The 16,515-nt window shown below is 53.3% G+C and overlaps 1 long non-coding RNA gene across 1 annotated transcript; it reads left to right on the plus strand.

The window, feature by feature from the left end:
- Positions 1-2,715: 2,715 nt before the first annotated feature.
- LOC135272577 (uncharacterized) lies at positions 2,716-15,351 on the plus strand. Its single transcript, XR_010340598.1, has 4 exons — positions 2,716-9,874; positions 11,099-11,228; positions 13,390-13,540; positions 14,937-15,351. It is a non-coding gene; the product is annotated as an uncharacterized LOC135272577 (long non-coding RNA).
- The last annotated feature ends 1,164 nt before the right edge of the window (positions 15,352-16,515 follow it).

Below are 16,515 nucleotides of genomic sequence, written 5' to 3' on the forward strand. Positions count from 1 at the left end.
TATGTCGGAGTTACGGGTAGTAGGTCGTAGAGTCTCATGAAAAATACAATTTCTTTATAATCTTCTGAGTAGTGAAATGGTTAACTGTTACAATGGTTATGAATTGTCCAGGCAGTAGGGCTGGTATATGTCTTCAGTCATGTTTTTATGCCTGCAATCCAGGAAACAGAGTAAATGGATGTTTCCTGAAACAGCCATAGTCGCCTGCCAACATGCCCAGCTAATTTTTGTATTTTTAGTGGAGACAGGGTTTCACCATCTTGGCCAGGCTGATCTTGAACTCCTGACCTCGTGATCCACCTGCCTCAGTTTCCCAAAGTGCTGGGATTACAGGCGTGAGCTACCGTGCCTGGCCGAGATTTATCATCTCTGTGTGCTGGTAACATTTGTAGCCTTCTCTTTTAGCTACTTTGAAATAGACAATATGTATTTGCTAACATATTGCAAATACATCGCACCATTGCACTCCAAGCCTGAGCTAACTGTGGTGACCGTACTCTGCTATAGAACGTTAGAACTTACTGTTTCTAACTGTATGTTTGTACCTGTTAACCAAGCTCTCTTCCTCACCCCCATCCCTTCCCAGCCTCTGATACCTGTCATTGTATTCTTTGTTTCCATGAGGTCAACTTTTTTTTTTTTGTTGTCGTTGTTGTTTTTAGCTCCCACATGTTTGTGAGAATGTGTGATGTTTTTCTTCCTATGGCTGGCCTGGCTTATTTCACTTAACATAATGACCTGCAGCTTCATCCATGTTGCTGCAAACAACGTGATTTCATGATTTTTTCTGGCTGAATAGCGTTCCATTGTGTATATATGCCACGCTTTCCTTGTCTGCTCATTGGTGGATACTTGGGTTGATTCCATATCTTTGCTGTTGTCAATAGCGCTGTGATAAACATGTGAGTGTATACTGATTTGATATACTGATTTCTTTTATGTTGGTTAACTAGCCAGTAGTGGGATGGCTGGATCAAGTAGTAGTTTTGTTTTTAGTATTTTGAGAAATCTCCATACTGGTTTTCATAACGACGTTACTGATTTCCAGTCCCGCCTCAGTGTGTAAGAGTTCCCTTTCCTCCGCATCATGTCAGCATCTGCTGTTTGTATTTTTAAGAATAGTTATCCTAGCTGTGCTAAGGTGGTAGGTATCTCGTTGTAGTTTTGATTGGCACTTACCTGGTGATTACTGATGTGATCATTTTTTCATATATCAGTTGGCCATTTGTATGTTTTTTGATGTCCTTTGTCCATTTTTTAGTGGGATTATTTGTTGTTTTTCATCGTTGGTTATTTGAGCTCGTTACATATTCTGGATTTTAGTCCTTTGTCGTGAACAGTTTGCACATGTCGTTTCCCATTCAGCAGGTTGTCTCTTTGCTCTTTCGTTTGTTTCCTTTGCTGTGCAGAAGCTTATTGAAAGAGATGGATTGAGCATGGTGGCTCACGCCTGTAATCCCAGCACTTTGGGAGGCTGAAGCGGGTGGATTGCCCGAGATCAGGAGTTTGAGACCAGCCTGGCCAACGTAGTGAAACCCCATGTTTACAAAGAATAGAGAAAAATTAGCTGGGTGGGATGGTGGGCGTCTCCCGGGTTCAAGCAATTCTCCTGCCTCAGCCTCCCAAGTAGCTGGGACTACAGGAGCATGCCACTATGCCTGGATAATTCTTTTTTTCTTTTTTTTTTTTTTTTTTGGTAGGGGTTTTGCTCTTGCCGCCCAGGCTGGAGTGCAATGGCGCCATCTTGGCTCACTGCAACCTCTGCCTCCCAGGTTCAAGTGATTATCCTGCCTCAGCCTCTCGAGCAGCTGGGATTAGCCCAGCTAATTTATTTTTATTTTTATTTTTGAGGTGGAGTTTTGCTATTGTTGCCCAGGCTTGAGTACAATGGTGCTATCCCGGCTCACTGCAACATTCACCTCTTGGGTTCAAATCTGTGTCTGCATCAATTCCACACAAGAGTTCCGTCATCATATGGGAAGGGAATCATAGCTGTGGGGGGCTCCATGCAGGACCCTGAGTGCCCCTGAGGCCAGTCCCCGTGGCCACAGCAAGGAGCGTCTGTTTCTGCCAGTTGGACAAGATTCTTTCCTGCCTGGAAACCGGCAGAAGGAGTTCCCCTGCTCCCCTCCCACCGTCGTATCCCAAACACACCCATGTGGATGAATGCCTCGACATCTCCCCTCAGCCCAGGGTCCGAGCTCTTCCTGATGAAGGTTAAGCAGGAGTGACCGCCTCTCCCCGTGTCCATGTTGCGGGCAGCTGCCTTCTCCTCAGCTCCCACGGGGCAGAACAAGAGCCAGCCAGCTCTCAACATCCCAGGATTTTCCAGGGATGCTGATAACTAAAGCAGTCGGGGCCTTGTGAGTGGGTGGTGGGAGGGATCAGGGTCTCCTCAGCATCCGTCAGTTCCTGGAGCATCTGAAGGGGCAGCCTACACCTGGAGGAACGAGTGGGGCTGGCCCCCGTGGGTACCCAGTGCCTGGCATCTCCCAGGCCCTCTGTACTCCTTCACAGACCCCCTCCACTGAGCAGCACAGCCCAGAGGACAGAGGCAGGAGCCCGGAGAGCATTTCCAACACAACTGTGTTTGTTCAGATTTACACATGAGACCTCCAAGGTATTGCTCCCCACCTGCTACCCCTAGGCCCTCCATTCCAGTTCAGCCACCGTCTCCCTCCCCTCCCTCCCGCCCCTTCCCTCCCCCACCCTCCCCCATCATGCTAAGGCCCAGCAAGATCAGCCCTAGGGGAGAAGTCTTTGCTGTGAGGCACCTGATGCCCTGAGGGTCCGAGAGTTGAGAGCCCCACCCTTGGGGATTGGCACCAGAGAGCCTGCCCTGTCCCTCTACTGGCTATAATGCTACATTTTCCTCCTCTTAGAAAGCAAGGGGTCACCCTTTCTCTTTTTAGACTGTGAGGGGCCACCCAGCCCCCAAGCCAGGGATTGCGTCCCAGAGACTCTGAGCCCAGGCCCTAGGTTGGGCGTCTGAACAGCAGGGGATAGGCCTCTGAAGAGAGCTCGCTTCTTGGACTTGGTGGTGGGAGCGGGTACTGGGCTAAGGTCTCTTCTTTTTGCAGATTGGGACTGAAGAGCTCCCTGGGGTTCCCGCCCTTCTAGGCTGAGAAGGCCCAAGGCAGGGACAGGGCTCTGGGACAGCTTCCAGGGCCGCAGCGTGTAGTTGGTACCCACGGCAGAAACCATACCGGGGATTTCCCTCTCCTCCTCAATTGACCCCTTAGACAGCCTGCATGACTCCTTGACAGGAGAGGCTCCAGGGAGACCCCAGGTGTCCTTGGTCCCCACGCCTGGGCAGGTTGGTCTGTGGTCCTGGGGAGGAGAGGGCGCTTCTGGGCTGAGAAGGCCCGAGGCAGGGACAGGGCTCTGGGACAGCTTCCAGGGCCGCAGCCTGTAGTTGGTACCCACGGCAGAAACCATACCAGGGATTTCCCTCTCCTTCTCACTTGACCTCTTGGACAGGCTGCATGACTCCTTGACAGGAGAGGCACCAGGGAGACCCCAGGTATCCATGGTCTCCACGCCTGGGCAGGTGCGTCTATGGTCCTGGGGAGGAGAGTCTGTCCGGGCAGCCCTCAGCTAGCAGGAATCCAGTCTCTCCAAAACCACAACAGGATTTTTGGACCTGGCCATCCCAGTGCACACCCTGCCTCGTCCCTGAGGGTCCCGGGAAGCCGTCTGGGGGATGGGTCTGTGATCCTGGGAAGGAGAGTTTGTCCGGGCAGCCCTCAGCCTGCGAGAATCCAGCCTCTCCAAAAGCACAACAGGGTTTTTGGACCTGGCCATCCCAGTGCACACTCTGCCTTGTCCCTGAGGGTCCTGGCAGCCATCTGGGGTGGGCAGGTTTCCATGCTGACCCGTTGTTGGGGGCCAGGCACATCTCTCTCTGCTCCTTGGCCTGCTGCAGACTTAGAAGAGATTGAGCCCAGCTGGGTGGTGCCATGACTAGGGACTGCTCTTTCACACCATTCCTCCTTCAAGGATAGGAGGTGCTTCTCTGCTACCTGTGGGAGGAAAGGGGGCAGCCCTTACTGGCGCTGTCTCAAGTGTGAACAGGGCCCAGGGTGGTGGAGACCAAGGCAGTTGGGCAGCAGGCAGGGAAGCCTGAGGCAGCTGGGCTTCCTGTGAAAGACAGAGGGTGTGGCTCAGCTGGGCATCCCGCTGGGCCTCACTGCAGTTTGCATCCTGACTCCCCTCCCTGGCTCCTCTCCATCCTGCTCCTTCGGAACCTGCACCCCCCCACCTCGGAGTGGCTCCCCAAGAAGCCAAGCATCCTCCGCAGGGTGGGGTGGACAATCAGGTGGGGCTTCTGTGCCGGGTCCCTCCTGCCCCCAGGGTACCTGGGTTCCCCTCCCTCCCTGCTCTACCTGGGCAAGGGTGAGTCCTTCCTCCTGCTCCACCTCCTGGCTTAGGGCCAAGAAATCCATGTGTGTATCTGGGGAAAGCAGTTCTTCCAGGAATCGGGGGTGAATGACGGCCTCCACCTGGAAACAGAAGGAAGACAGTGTGAGCTTCCTGGGCAGGGAGTAACCTGGAGCCAAGGACACCCGGAGGAGATGGAGAAAGCAGTGAGCGCCCCGTCCCCACCCTTCTGGAACTGTCTCATATCATGGCGACCACCAGCTCCACACACAGACCACAGACCTGGGAGCATACACACATGCAGACAGAGACACACAAACCACACACAGACACACAAAGAGACCCACATACGATACAGGAAAATAGACACAAGTAACACACACACTCCACAGTCATACCCACATCGACACAGAGTAACCAATCACAGATACAAAGACACAGACAGAATCACACAGACAGTCAAATCGATGGCAACACACACACCCATCTACTGCGGAGGAGCTAAGGAACAGAGCTTAATTCCAAGGACCTGTGAGTGCCACCCCATCAAATTCTGCAGACTCCAGCACTTCAGGCTAGCCCACCTTGGTGATGAAGTCTTTCTGGGAACACAGATTGTCAGCGTAGCTCAGGACACCTGGGTCTAGAAGCATCCTCTCCCCTTCCTGCTTCACTTCGCCCTCTTCCCATTCTCCGTTGAACTCCCCCACGGCCCCAACGGGAGGCCCCAGCAGCTCCTGCACGATGTCCACATACTCTTGCACCACTTCAGGGGGGACCTCCTCGGGGGCCTTGGTCTCCGCTGGCTGCTGCGGCCTGGGTGTCAGGTGGGCCTTGGTCTCCGCTGGCCTCTGGGGCCTCGGTGGTGGCAGGCAGGCAGGTGGGGCCTTGGGGCCGGCCTTGCTGGGAAGGTACACTGAGGCAGGGAGGGAGGAGGATGGGCGTGGTGAGGGCTGCTCCTCCTGCCTGCATCACACAGGGGAGGGCAGGGCTCAGGGACCTGAAGTGGGTCCCAGCTGGGTCAGGACCACCTGAACCACAGCGCCCCTGGAAGAGACGCCACAGGAGGGGCACATGTGAGACAGCATCCTTTTGGAGTAAGCTTGGAGTCACTGATATGCTGAGTACTCCACCCGCTCATCCCTGCTTCCTGGGCAGATTGTTGAGTTTTGGAATGGCGAGGGGAGAGAGTAGCTAGGAAACCTGACCAGGTGAATACCCACTTTATGAGCACGGGCGACCCAGCCCCCCAGCTTCCCTAAACTGTCTTGTTGGAAGGAACAAATCCCTCTCTTGAAGGGAGGCATGGGGTGTGGGGCCAGTGGCCTCCCTTGGCCCCTCTGGGCTTTGCCGTGGCTCCTGTGGGAATGTGGGAAGCCATACCTGGCTGCTTGACCACCTCAGGGGCCAACGGTCCCTGAGGTTCAAGCCTCGGCAGGGCTGGAGGAGGCAGGCACTGGGGCCCCTTCGTCCACTGTGACTTCTGAATCTGCATCTTCTCCTCAGCCTCAAACTCCAGGAACCTGGGGTGAAGAAGGTGTAGGCCGTCCTGAGAGGGTCCAGGCCCTCTGCCCCCAGGACCAGGCAGCAGCCGATGGCAGGGATGGGAAGGCATGCCTCAGGCAGGCTGTCCAGGCCTTCCCTGGGGCCCGTCCCCCAGTCCCAGAGGGAACTATTCCCAGAGTTCTGGGCTCTCCCTCCCTCACCCGGCCCCTGCAGAGCCCATGGCATCAACAGGGCTTTCTGACTTGTCAGGGCCATGAGGCCTAGGAAAGTACCAGGGGTGGGGTTTATGGCGGAAGGCGTCCATGATGTTGCCCAGTTGCATGAGTCCTGAGGTTGGGACTGTGGGCCCCTGAAGGATAACCCAGGAAGATGAAGTGTGGGAGACCCCGGTCGGAAGGAAGAAAAAGCTGGGCGCAAAAGACAGGGCCCCTTTCCCCTGAGGCTGCTGTCTTCTTTCTGTCTTAAAGGAGGGGACTACGAGGAGCAAAGGCAGGCAGGCCAGAGATGGGTCTCATGGTGTCCTGGATGCAGGTCTCCCCTGACCCAGCGCAGGTTTCTCCAATCCTGGCCAGGCTGGGTTGGGTGAAAACTGACTTCTGGCCACTGCTGTGAGGAGAGTGCACCCTGCTCTGTCTATAGTCCCCAGCGCCCCTTCTCCCCATCCTCACAACTGGCAGTGATCTCCTTTGGGCTGTGATGCTGGCTCCTCCCTCCCTGACCCTTAGTGTCAGGCAGGGGTTGGCCTGAGGCCAAGCAGGGCGTGGCTTCCCACCAGGGCAGGATAGAGACCTCAGAGCACTCCAGGAGGGAGGAGCAGCTTCCTGAGGGAGCCAGGGGCCCAGGAGGGCCTGCGTTTGTCCACACCCTCCTCATGCTCCACACTGAGAAGCCACCATGGCCATCCGGCTTCTGTCATCCTCTCTCACCCTGCCATGTGGGCTCTGCCCCTGCACCCCAGACTCACTTTCCCGCTATCTTGTAGTAGATCATCTGGTCAAAGTTGCTCGTGTGCTGCCATTCCTGCACGGCCCGCCATGGTCCCTCCTCCAGTATCATGGTGGGCTTCCGCCGGGCCAGGGATCTGAGAACTGGGCTGTAAGGCAGTGCAGTCAGTCCCAGTCCATAAGCCCACCCTCCATCCCAAGCCCACTGGTCCCAACACCCGGCCCCTGTCCCCCCCCCCACAAATGTCCTGCCATCTCTCCCTGTCCTGTTCTCCCCGACGTGGGCAGGATATGCCCCCAAGATCAGTCGTCAACACAAGTCACCGGCTGGTCTCTCCAACTGCCCCTCGAGTCCTCAGTGTTACAGTGTTGACAAATGAACTCAGTACTATGGGTGGAACATGAGTGTCCCCAGCATTCCTGTGCTGAAGCCCTAATCCCTCGTGTGTCGGTTGTTGGAGTTAATCAGGGTTAGAGCAGGTCATGAGGGTGGGTTCCCATCTTGGCATCCGAGCCCCGATAAGGGCAGAAGGAGACACCAGGGCTCTCCCTCTCACCCGCAAGAGGACACAGCCAGAGGCAGCCCTCTCCACCCAGGACACCAATCTGCTGTCGCCTTGATCTGGGACTTCCGATCTCTGGAACTGGGAGACGTGAATGTGTCCTGATAAAGCACCCAGTCTATAGGATTAGTTATGGCAGAGCCCGAGCTGACTGAGACAGCGCACACATAGAATGACCAGGGAGCGAGGGTTAACATGCAGGTTCCAAGACCCCAGGACTGAGCATTTAGCCAGCTTCCTGGGGACTCTGGAGCAAGGCAGCCCCTGGGGATGCAGCCTCAGAGTCCTGGAGACGAGTAGAAACCAGAACCAAAGCAGAACGGCATCGAAGCCCACTCCACTCCAAGCCTGTGAGCCTGGGGCAACTCTACTCCGTGAATCAGGGTCACCAGTGCACTGGGACTCAGCTCCAAGGGAGAATGCAACCAGTTCCAGGATGCAGGGGCAGCAAGATTTTTTGGGACAAAGATGGGGCCTCCTTACACCTACACCCTGGGCAGGGGACTTGCCTAGGGGAGTGGCCAGTGTGTTGCCCGGTGGATGTGCTCAAGCTCCCGTGGAGTACGAGTTTGCTCATCAGCGGGGGACACAGGGTCACAGAGGCACCGCAGGATGGAGAGAGGCAGGACTGGGACTGAATCGACAAACTCTCAGATGCTGGCATTGCTGCCTCAGTCACCACAGTCCATGGCCCTGGGCTGCTGGGCTCATGGTGCACTCAGAGCCATCACTGGAGCCCGTGGCTGTGGGGAACACTGTCCTAGATAGCCTAGTCCTGATAACGATAGCAGTAGGGACAGTAATCATAACAGTTATCATGTAACGTGTCCCAGCATGTGCTGGGCACTGTGCTGTGTGCCTCATATGTGATCTCAAGTCACCTCTTCACCACCCTCTGAATGAAGCATCGTCGTCCCTTTTTCTAGACGGGATCGAGCGCAAAGCTGCAAATACCTGCCCAGTAAGGATTGGCTGGACTCACGGGACAGTGAGGGGCAGGTGAGATGAGGCCCCTGAGAGTCTGTCCTGAGCGGCAGCCAGATGAATGTTCCTGAAAATGTGCCCTTCCATAGCTCAACCCGTCGCCTTCAAGACTACCCTGCAAGCTCCCCCGAACAGCATGACCTCCCGTCCATCCAGCATCCTCTTTATGGGTGAGCTGCAGGGTGAGCTCCGGTGCCCCGAGGACACTCACATGAAGAAACAGGAAAGCGCTTCCGTGTCCGGACTCTGGGGAAGGTGCCTCTGGACCAGGGGCTTGTAGTGCTGCCAGAGTCGGAAGTTCTCATACACGCTCTGGTGGTTGTAGGAGTTTTCCGGCAGGGCCTTCGCCTGGAAGGGAGCCAGGTTGCCCTCTCCATGAACCCCTTGTGACCATGGACAAGCATTCCCTGGAGCCATGATGGGGCCCGGCTGGGGAGCAGGTGGTGGTGCTGGAGGAGGAAGGCCCTGGGACCAACCTCTGTCACAGGCCTGTGTGCCCCCAATGACATGGGCAGCCATAGCGGGCACCACAGGGGCAGCTGCCAGGGGTCGGGGAAGTGGACATGCGACTCCCTCACAGACGGCACCTGGAGCCTGCCAGACAAGGGGGGCCTGAGGTAGGACCAAGGTCTGTGCCTGAGGGGCCTTCACAGGCCCCACTTCTGTCTTCATCTGGACAAGGGCCTTCACAGGCCCCACTTCTGTCTTCATCTGGACAAGGACGTTGGAAGCCCAGGCCCAGTTGAGGCCTTGGCCATCCTGTCCTGCCACCAGAGGGGTCCTGGGGAAGGCAGACAGCACCGGAGGGCCGCCTGGAGGAACCACTGCAGTCACGAGGGGCGGCCCATCTCCTGGGCCAGGAGCAGGTGTGGCAAAGGACAGAGCCGTGAACACTGGCATGGAGGTGCCAGGGTTCTTGGTGACACCCGGTTCCAGCTCTGGGCATGCTGTGGAGATGAAGGAAAGAGGTGAATGAGCTGGGGTCTCCAGGTCCGCCCTAGTCACTGGGGAATCAGAGGGGTGTCCTACAGCTGAGGGCATGTGACAGGGAAACTGCAGCTTGCAAGTGTCCCTGATTGTGCATCGCATGCTCTGTTCCTCCATAGGAGGGTCCCTTCACTAGAGAGCCTGTCAGTTAACCAAGATTGCACTACTGCATTCTAGCCTGGGTGACAGAGCAAGACTCCATGTTGAAAAAGAAACAATGAAAGAAAACCACTGGATGGAAATCTCTCCCAAGCCAGCACCCCGTGAACCCTGAAGATAACCCATACGCATCACACCCAGTGTGCAAGTGATTGTTCTGGCACCATGCCCCGCAAGTGCTAAACATGGGTCAGAGTCAGGCGACACTTTCCTCAGTGCTCGGTGGTCCTGGCTGCCACTCAGGAAGCTCTGTTCCCAGGGAGCAGGTCTGAGAAGCGGTGGAGTTCCCTGAGATACTGTCACTGCGCAGCCAGCAAGAGCGGCACACGATCAGAACACAGCCAGCAAGCGGTGAGCAGTGGGGCTGTCGGGGGAGGTGTCTGGGGATTTTCACAGCTGCTAGTCATGTTACAGTAGGTCATAGGGCAACGAGCCCATCTCTGGTCCTTTTCCTTTGAGCTCCCAATAACTGAATATAGTGACCAACCAAGAACCAGAGGTTCTTGGGCCACAGGCCAGATGTGGCAAAGTTGTCTGGAGCTCATCCCTGTTCGCTAGGACTTCATGCAGTCTCCAGTCAAGGGGAACAGGGATACAGCACATGCACCTCATCAGTCAGGGCACACATCCTAACTTGAATAATAATAATAAGAGGACCATCTTCCTATTTGTGTGCTACTCTCCTTCCTCTACTGAAAAGGAAACCAGTCTTTCCAGACCTTTCCACTGAGAAGCAGCAAGAGTCCCCACCTGTCCCCTGTTCATGAGGTAGTAGACATGGAATAGAGGCAAATTGTTCATCTCCACGGAAACGCAAAGTGCAGAGGACAGGCCGTGAGCTAGCAGACAAGAGGAAGTGGGTCTGAAGACCTGCGCTTCCACAAAAGGATGAACAATTCAGAACAACCTGGGAAGCCCGGGCCGTGTTGCCTGAACTTCCCCAACTGGCCCCACCCCTGTTAAAGCCAACAGCTACCTGAACTGACTGAGAAGCCACCTCTGGGGAGCGAGCTGAGAGGCTGCGGCAGTTACAGTAGCCCCAGGCTCGCCCACCCAGAGGCTGTCACTGCATGCTCTGTCACAGCCATCACACCCAACAGTCGTCTCTGGCTGAGACTTCTCCTCCTCACTCCTCCCTAAGATCTAGAAAAGTCCAGTCCAAATCCCTCTGAACACTATGGAAGGGCACCTTCCAGGTGCCCGAAGACATAACACAGGGCTCAGGCTTGCCCGCCATCTTCATTGGGCCACCAGCACAACACGATCCCACCACTCCCTACAAACACACGGTGACGTGACCTGTCCCCTTCTAGAAAGAATCAGTACATCCACTCCATCCTTTCCCCTACACGGTGTATTCCCCCAGGCATCTTGGTCCACCTCCGAGAAGCCGTCCTCCCTAACCACAGACTCAGGGTGCCATGGCCCTCTCCAGGTGTGATGTCTTTGGGGACATCCAGTGCTCCCTCCCTCCTCGACACTAGCCCTATCAACTGTCCCTGGGGCAGTGTCAAATTTGAATTCCCAAGGATTTGAAACGTGACAGAGACTTGGATAATGCCCCTGTCCCTACAGACTCACCTCCATTTGAAGCCATCCCCTCAGGCTGGGTGCTGATCACCGCTGTCTGACAGTTTCCACAATGAGAAAAGTCAAGAGCAGGACCCAGAGAGTGACCTGCCTCAACAGATTTTCCTGAGTTCAGGTAGGTCCGGTAAAATTTGAAAGTAAAGCAGTTTAGAACATAGGACCCCAGACATTCTGCAGAGGGGGAGGGGCAGTGCAGCAGGTACTGGAAGGGGTGGGGGACATTCTGTGAAGGGCTCCAGCCAATAGGAAAGAACTGAGGTTCCCTTCCAGCTGGAGGGCAGCAGCGCAGACTGTGTGCACCTCTTTAGGCAACTTTTTTTTTTTTTTTTTTTTTTTTTTTTTTTGAGACGGAGTTTCACTCTTGTTACCCAGGCTGGAGTGCAATGGCACGATCTCGGCTCACTGCAACCTCTGCCTCCTGGGTTCAGGCAATTCTCCTGCCTCAGCCTCCTGAGTAGCTGGGATTACAGGCATGCGCCACCATGCCCAGCTAATTTTCTTTTTGTATTTTTAGTAGAGATGGGGTTTCACCATGTTGACCAGGATGGTGTCGATCTCTTGACCTCGTGATCCACCCGCCTCGGCCTCCCAAACTGCTGGCATTACAGGCGTGAGCACCTGCACCCAGCTAAGAGCAACTAATTCCTAACTCCCCCTGTGTTTGGGTCCCAAGATGGGTTTGCAGTTTGGAGTCTGCTGAGGTGAGCCTCTTCTCTAGGAGATGGGGGCTCCTTCCCTTCCTCTACGTCCCATTTCTTTTTTTTTTTTTTTTTTTTTTGAGACAATGTCTCCCTCTGTCACCCAGGCTGGAATGCGGTGACGTGACCTCAGTTCACTGCAACCTCCGCCTTCCGGCTTCAAATGATTCCCCTGCCTCAGCCTCCCAAGTAGCTGGGATCACACGCATGTGCCACGATGCCCGGCTACATTTTGTATTTTTAGTAGAGACGGAGTTTCACCATGTTGGCCAGGCTGGTCTCGATCTCTTGACCTCGTGATCCGCCCGCCTCGGCCTCCCAGAGTGCTGGGATGACAGGCGTGAGGCACCGTGCCTGGCCTTGTTTTCCTTGTTTTATAAGCCTGGGAACCTTCATCAGAGAGATTTCCCACACCAGGGCTCGATACCCCAACAGATGGAGGCGGAGCCCCTGTGGGGTCCAGACTGGGAGGTGCAGGACCTGGGCCCCTCCCAGGCTGTGTGTTACGTGGCTTTGACACACCCAGAATTTAGGCCCCCGTGCCTGGTAGACCCCACAGCTGGGAGATCCCACGGAATCACCTGTGGGGACCTTTTCACTGTCCGAGGCTGGAGGGTTTAATGTATGATCTCAGGGTGGGGGCTCCCCAGAAGGCAAGAGACATGCTGCAGTCACCCCAGGAAAGAGGCTTTGTGAACTCCTTGTTGGGGTGGGGGTTGCCCTAGGTGGCTCTGGACCTCTCTCTGTTTCTCTCTCTCTCTCTCTCTCTCTCTCTCTCTCTCTCTCTCTCTCTCTCTGTCAGTCTCTCTCTCTCTCTCCTCTCTTCTCTCTCTCTCTCTCTCTCTCCCCCTCCCCCCCCCTTTCGGTTCCATATGCATGGAAAGAAAGAGAACTCTTCTGCTACACTGTTGGGTTCTGCAACCGGGGCCCTGCAAATTAAACTGTGGGAAGGAAAAAAAATTCCTCCTCAAAGTTTTGTTTCTTGTTTAAGAAAGATTCATAAATGTTAGGAATAATCGTTTTAAACACTTCCTTCAAAAGCCTTCTTGCCTTTTTGCTAGAAGCCCTATCCTAAGTAGCTGTTAGACATGCCGTGCTCACAGGCACGTAATACATTCTATGTCCTTGTATTTTAACGGAGATATCTGTGCTGGACGTGCTCACAGGCATGTCCCAGCTCTGCATGGCTTTCACCTGTTTAGAAAAGTGTTAAGTTATCAGCCAGTCGGATTTCAGTTTAGATGGTGAGGTCTGGCTCCAGCCAACGGAGATGAGACACAGCAGTAAGGGCGACCCCAAATGTGTCAGGGATAAACGTGTATGTTTTCCTTTGTTTGTTGTACTCTTCATGCCACGATGGCTAGTGGGAGTACCCTTTCTGCAGGAACTTAGCTAATTTTTGCATTTTTAGTAGAGACGGGGTTTCAACATGTTGACCAGGCTGGTCTCGAACTCCTAGCTTCGTGATCCGCCCGCCTTGGCCTTCCAAAGTGCTAGGATGACAGACATGAGCCACTGTGCCTGCCAACAGCACAAATTTCACCACAGAAAACCTCTTTTCCTCTTCTTCTTCCTCAGGTTGCTTCCCAGGGTTCACCTCTGATGGTCGGGCAGGCGAGTGCTTCCAGCAGCTTCTCAGGCCTGCGCTTCCGAAATGAGAATGAGGACTGGCTGTCGGCGCTGTGTCCCCAGCTCTGGGATGTGCCCCTCCACCACCTCTCCATCCCAGGTGAGGGTGGGAGGGGCAGGGGCTATTGCCCCTGTGTTCCCCAGTGGAGGTGCCAGCTGTAGGAGCAATCCTGGGTGTAGGGAAATCCCACAAAGCCCGCTGATGCGGACACACATATATGCACAGTGCACACGTGTGCGTATACATACACACATAGGGATGGGTGTGCACACACACGTGCACACAGGTATTCACATGTATACACGCACACACGCAGGTATGCACACACATGCACATGTGCACCTATGTACATGTACACACGTATACACATGCACCCACACAGGTATGCACACATGCACATCGGTACACACACACAGGCAAATGTGCATAGAATGCACACACACGAGCACACATGTATATACACACAGATAGGTGTGCACATATGCACACATATATACACATACACACATGCACATAGGCATAAGTATGTGAACACATGCATGCAAATACACACACATGCATACATGTGCTCATGTACATATGCACACACATAAGTATACACATGTGCACATAGGTACACGTGGACATATGTATACACACATGCACACATGTATACATATGTACATATACACACATAGGTATGCACACATGCACATAAGTACACAAGCACACACATGTGCATAGAATGAGCACATATGTATACACATGTATATATACACACATGCACAGGCATGGATGTGCACACAAGCACACGTGCATGTGCATACTCACATGAATATACACACAGGTACACATGCATACATGTGTACACACAGGCACACATACATAGGTACACACGTACACGTGCACACATTTATACATAGCATGCACACGCACACATAGGTATGCACAAACATGCACATGTGCACTTAGGCACACACCCGCACACACATATACACACATGCCCATGCATATACACACATACACATGTCTGTACTGTGTGGGTCTGTTCTCACGCTGCTAATAAAGGCATACCTGCAGCCAGGCATGGTGGATCCCAGCCTGTTATCCCAGCACTTTGGGAGGCTGAGGCGGGTGGATTACCTGAGGTGAGGAGTTCGAGACCAGCCTAATCAACATGGAGAAACCTCGTCTCTACTAAAAACACAAAATTAATTAGGCGTGGTGGCCCATGCCTGTAATCCCAGCTACTCAGGTGACTGAGGCAGGAGAATCACTTGAACCCGGGAGGCGGAGGTTGTGATGAGCCAAGATTGCCCCCTTGCACTCCAGCCTGGTCAGCAAGAGCAAAACTCCATCTCCAAATAATAATTCCTTATTCTCGCATTGCCACCCCAGTCTCAGTCAACCACAAATCCACATTGTGTCACTGTGGATTTCTCTGTTCTCCACATTTTATGTTAATGTAATCTTAGGATATGTGGTCTTTCATATCTGGCTTCTTAAAACCCTCAAGGTTCATCCACGTTGCAGCCTATGTCAGAGCCTCGTTCCTTTTTCACGGCTGAGTAATATTCCACAGCACGAGGGGACAACACTCTGTTTATCTACTCATCCGTCAACAGACACCTGGACTGTTTCCACGTTTTCTCTAGAGCTGAAGGTGTGGTCCATCTGTGCAATGTTTAAGCTGGGGGCTTTAACCATAGGCATTGAGGGTCAGAAATTAAAAATACATTCAGGCCAGGCGTGGTTGCTCACACCTCTAATCCCAGCACTTTGGGAGGCCGAGGCGGGAGTATCACTTGAGCCCAGGAGTTTGAGACCAGCCTGGGCAACATACTGAGACCCTATCTCTGCGAATATACTTGTGTATATTTATGTATATATTTATTTGTGTGTTTATGTATATATTTTTACATATATTATTTACATGTAGTTACATATGTATCTTCGTATATGTTTATGTATATTTGCATATTATATGCATATATCATGCATATTTATATACACATATTTAAAAATTATATGTATGTATATTCCCATATTTACATACGTATATTTATGTGTTATATGTATATATATTTACATATATGTATATACATATATTTATACGTTGTGTGTGCACATTCAAATATATTTGTATACATATATATAATATATTTATGTATATTTAAATATATATATATATTTTTTTTTTTTTTTAAGAAATAACAGCTATGTTTCACAGGCAGGAAATGCAGGTGCCCAGCTCTTGGTCAGACTGCACAAAGGTCCCCATAAAGGTCTGTGTTTCCTGCGGCCACCGTAACAAGTGACCACACATTATGAGGCCACAAATGACCGAAATTTACTCTCTCCCACCTCTGGATATAGGAGTCTGACATCAAGTTGTGGGCAGGACCACACCCCCTCCTGAGGCTCTGGTGGGAGGCTGCTCCCCCCGTCTCCCAGCTCCTAGGGGCTCCAGTTGTCCTGGGCTCATGGCCCCATCACTCCAGCTCTGCGTCCATCTTCATGAGGTCTTTTCTGTGTCTCTGTTTCCTCCTGTTTTTTTTTTTTTTTGAGACAGAGTCTTGCTCTGTCACCCAGGTTGCAGTGCAATGGTGTGATCTCAGCTTCCCGCAACCACCCCCTCCTGGGTTCAAGTGATTCCCCTGCCTCAGCCCCTGAGTAGCTGGGACTGCAGGCACCCGCCACCACGTCCAGTGAATTTTTGTACTTTTAGTAGAGACGGGGTTTCACCATGTTGGTCAGGATGGTCTCAATCTCTCGACCTTGTGATCTACCTGCCTCGGTCTCCCAGAGTGCTGGGATTACAGGTGTGAGCCACCGCGCCCAGGTTGTCTGTCTCTCAGATAGATACCTGTGACTGGATTTGCGACGTGCCCTACTCAAGCATGACCTCACTTCAACTTAATGACATCCTAGGAGACCCCGTTTCCACACAGGTCTTGTCCTGAGGTTCCAGTGGACGTGAGTTTCTGGGGACAGCATCCACCCAGCCCCGCCATGCCTGTGCCTGCGCTGTAAACATGATGCTGAGGGATGCCCAGCGGGTGGCGGGGATGGGGCTGATGGGTGACGTGCCTGTG

The sequence above is a fragment of the Aotus nancymaae genome, unplaced genomic scaffold (genome assembly GCF_030222135.1).
Source record: "Aotus nancymaae isolate 86718 unplaced genomic scaffold, 86718_ANA_hifiasm-v0.15.2.pri h1tg000115l, whole genome shotgun sequence".
In the NCBI taxonomy this organism is placed as follows: Eukaryota; Metazoa; Chordata; class Mammalia; order Primates; family Aotidae; genus Aotus; species Aotus nancymaae.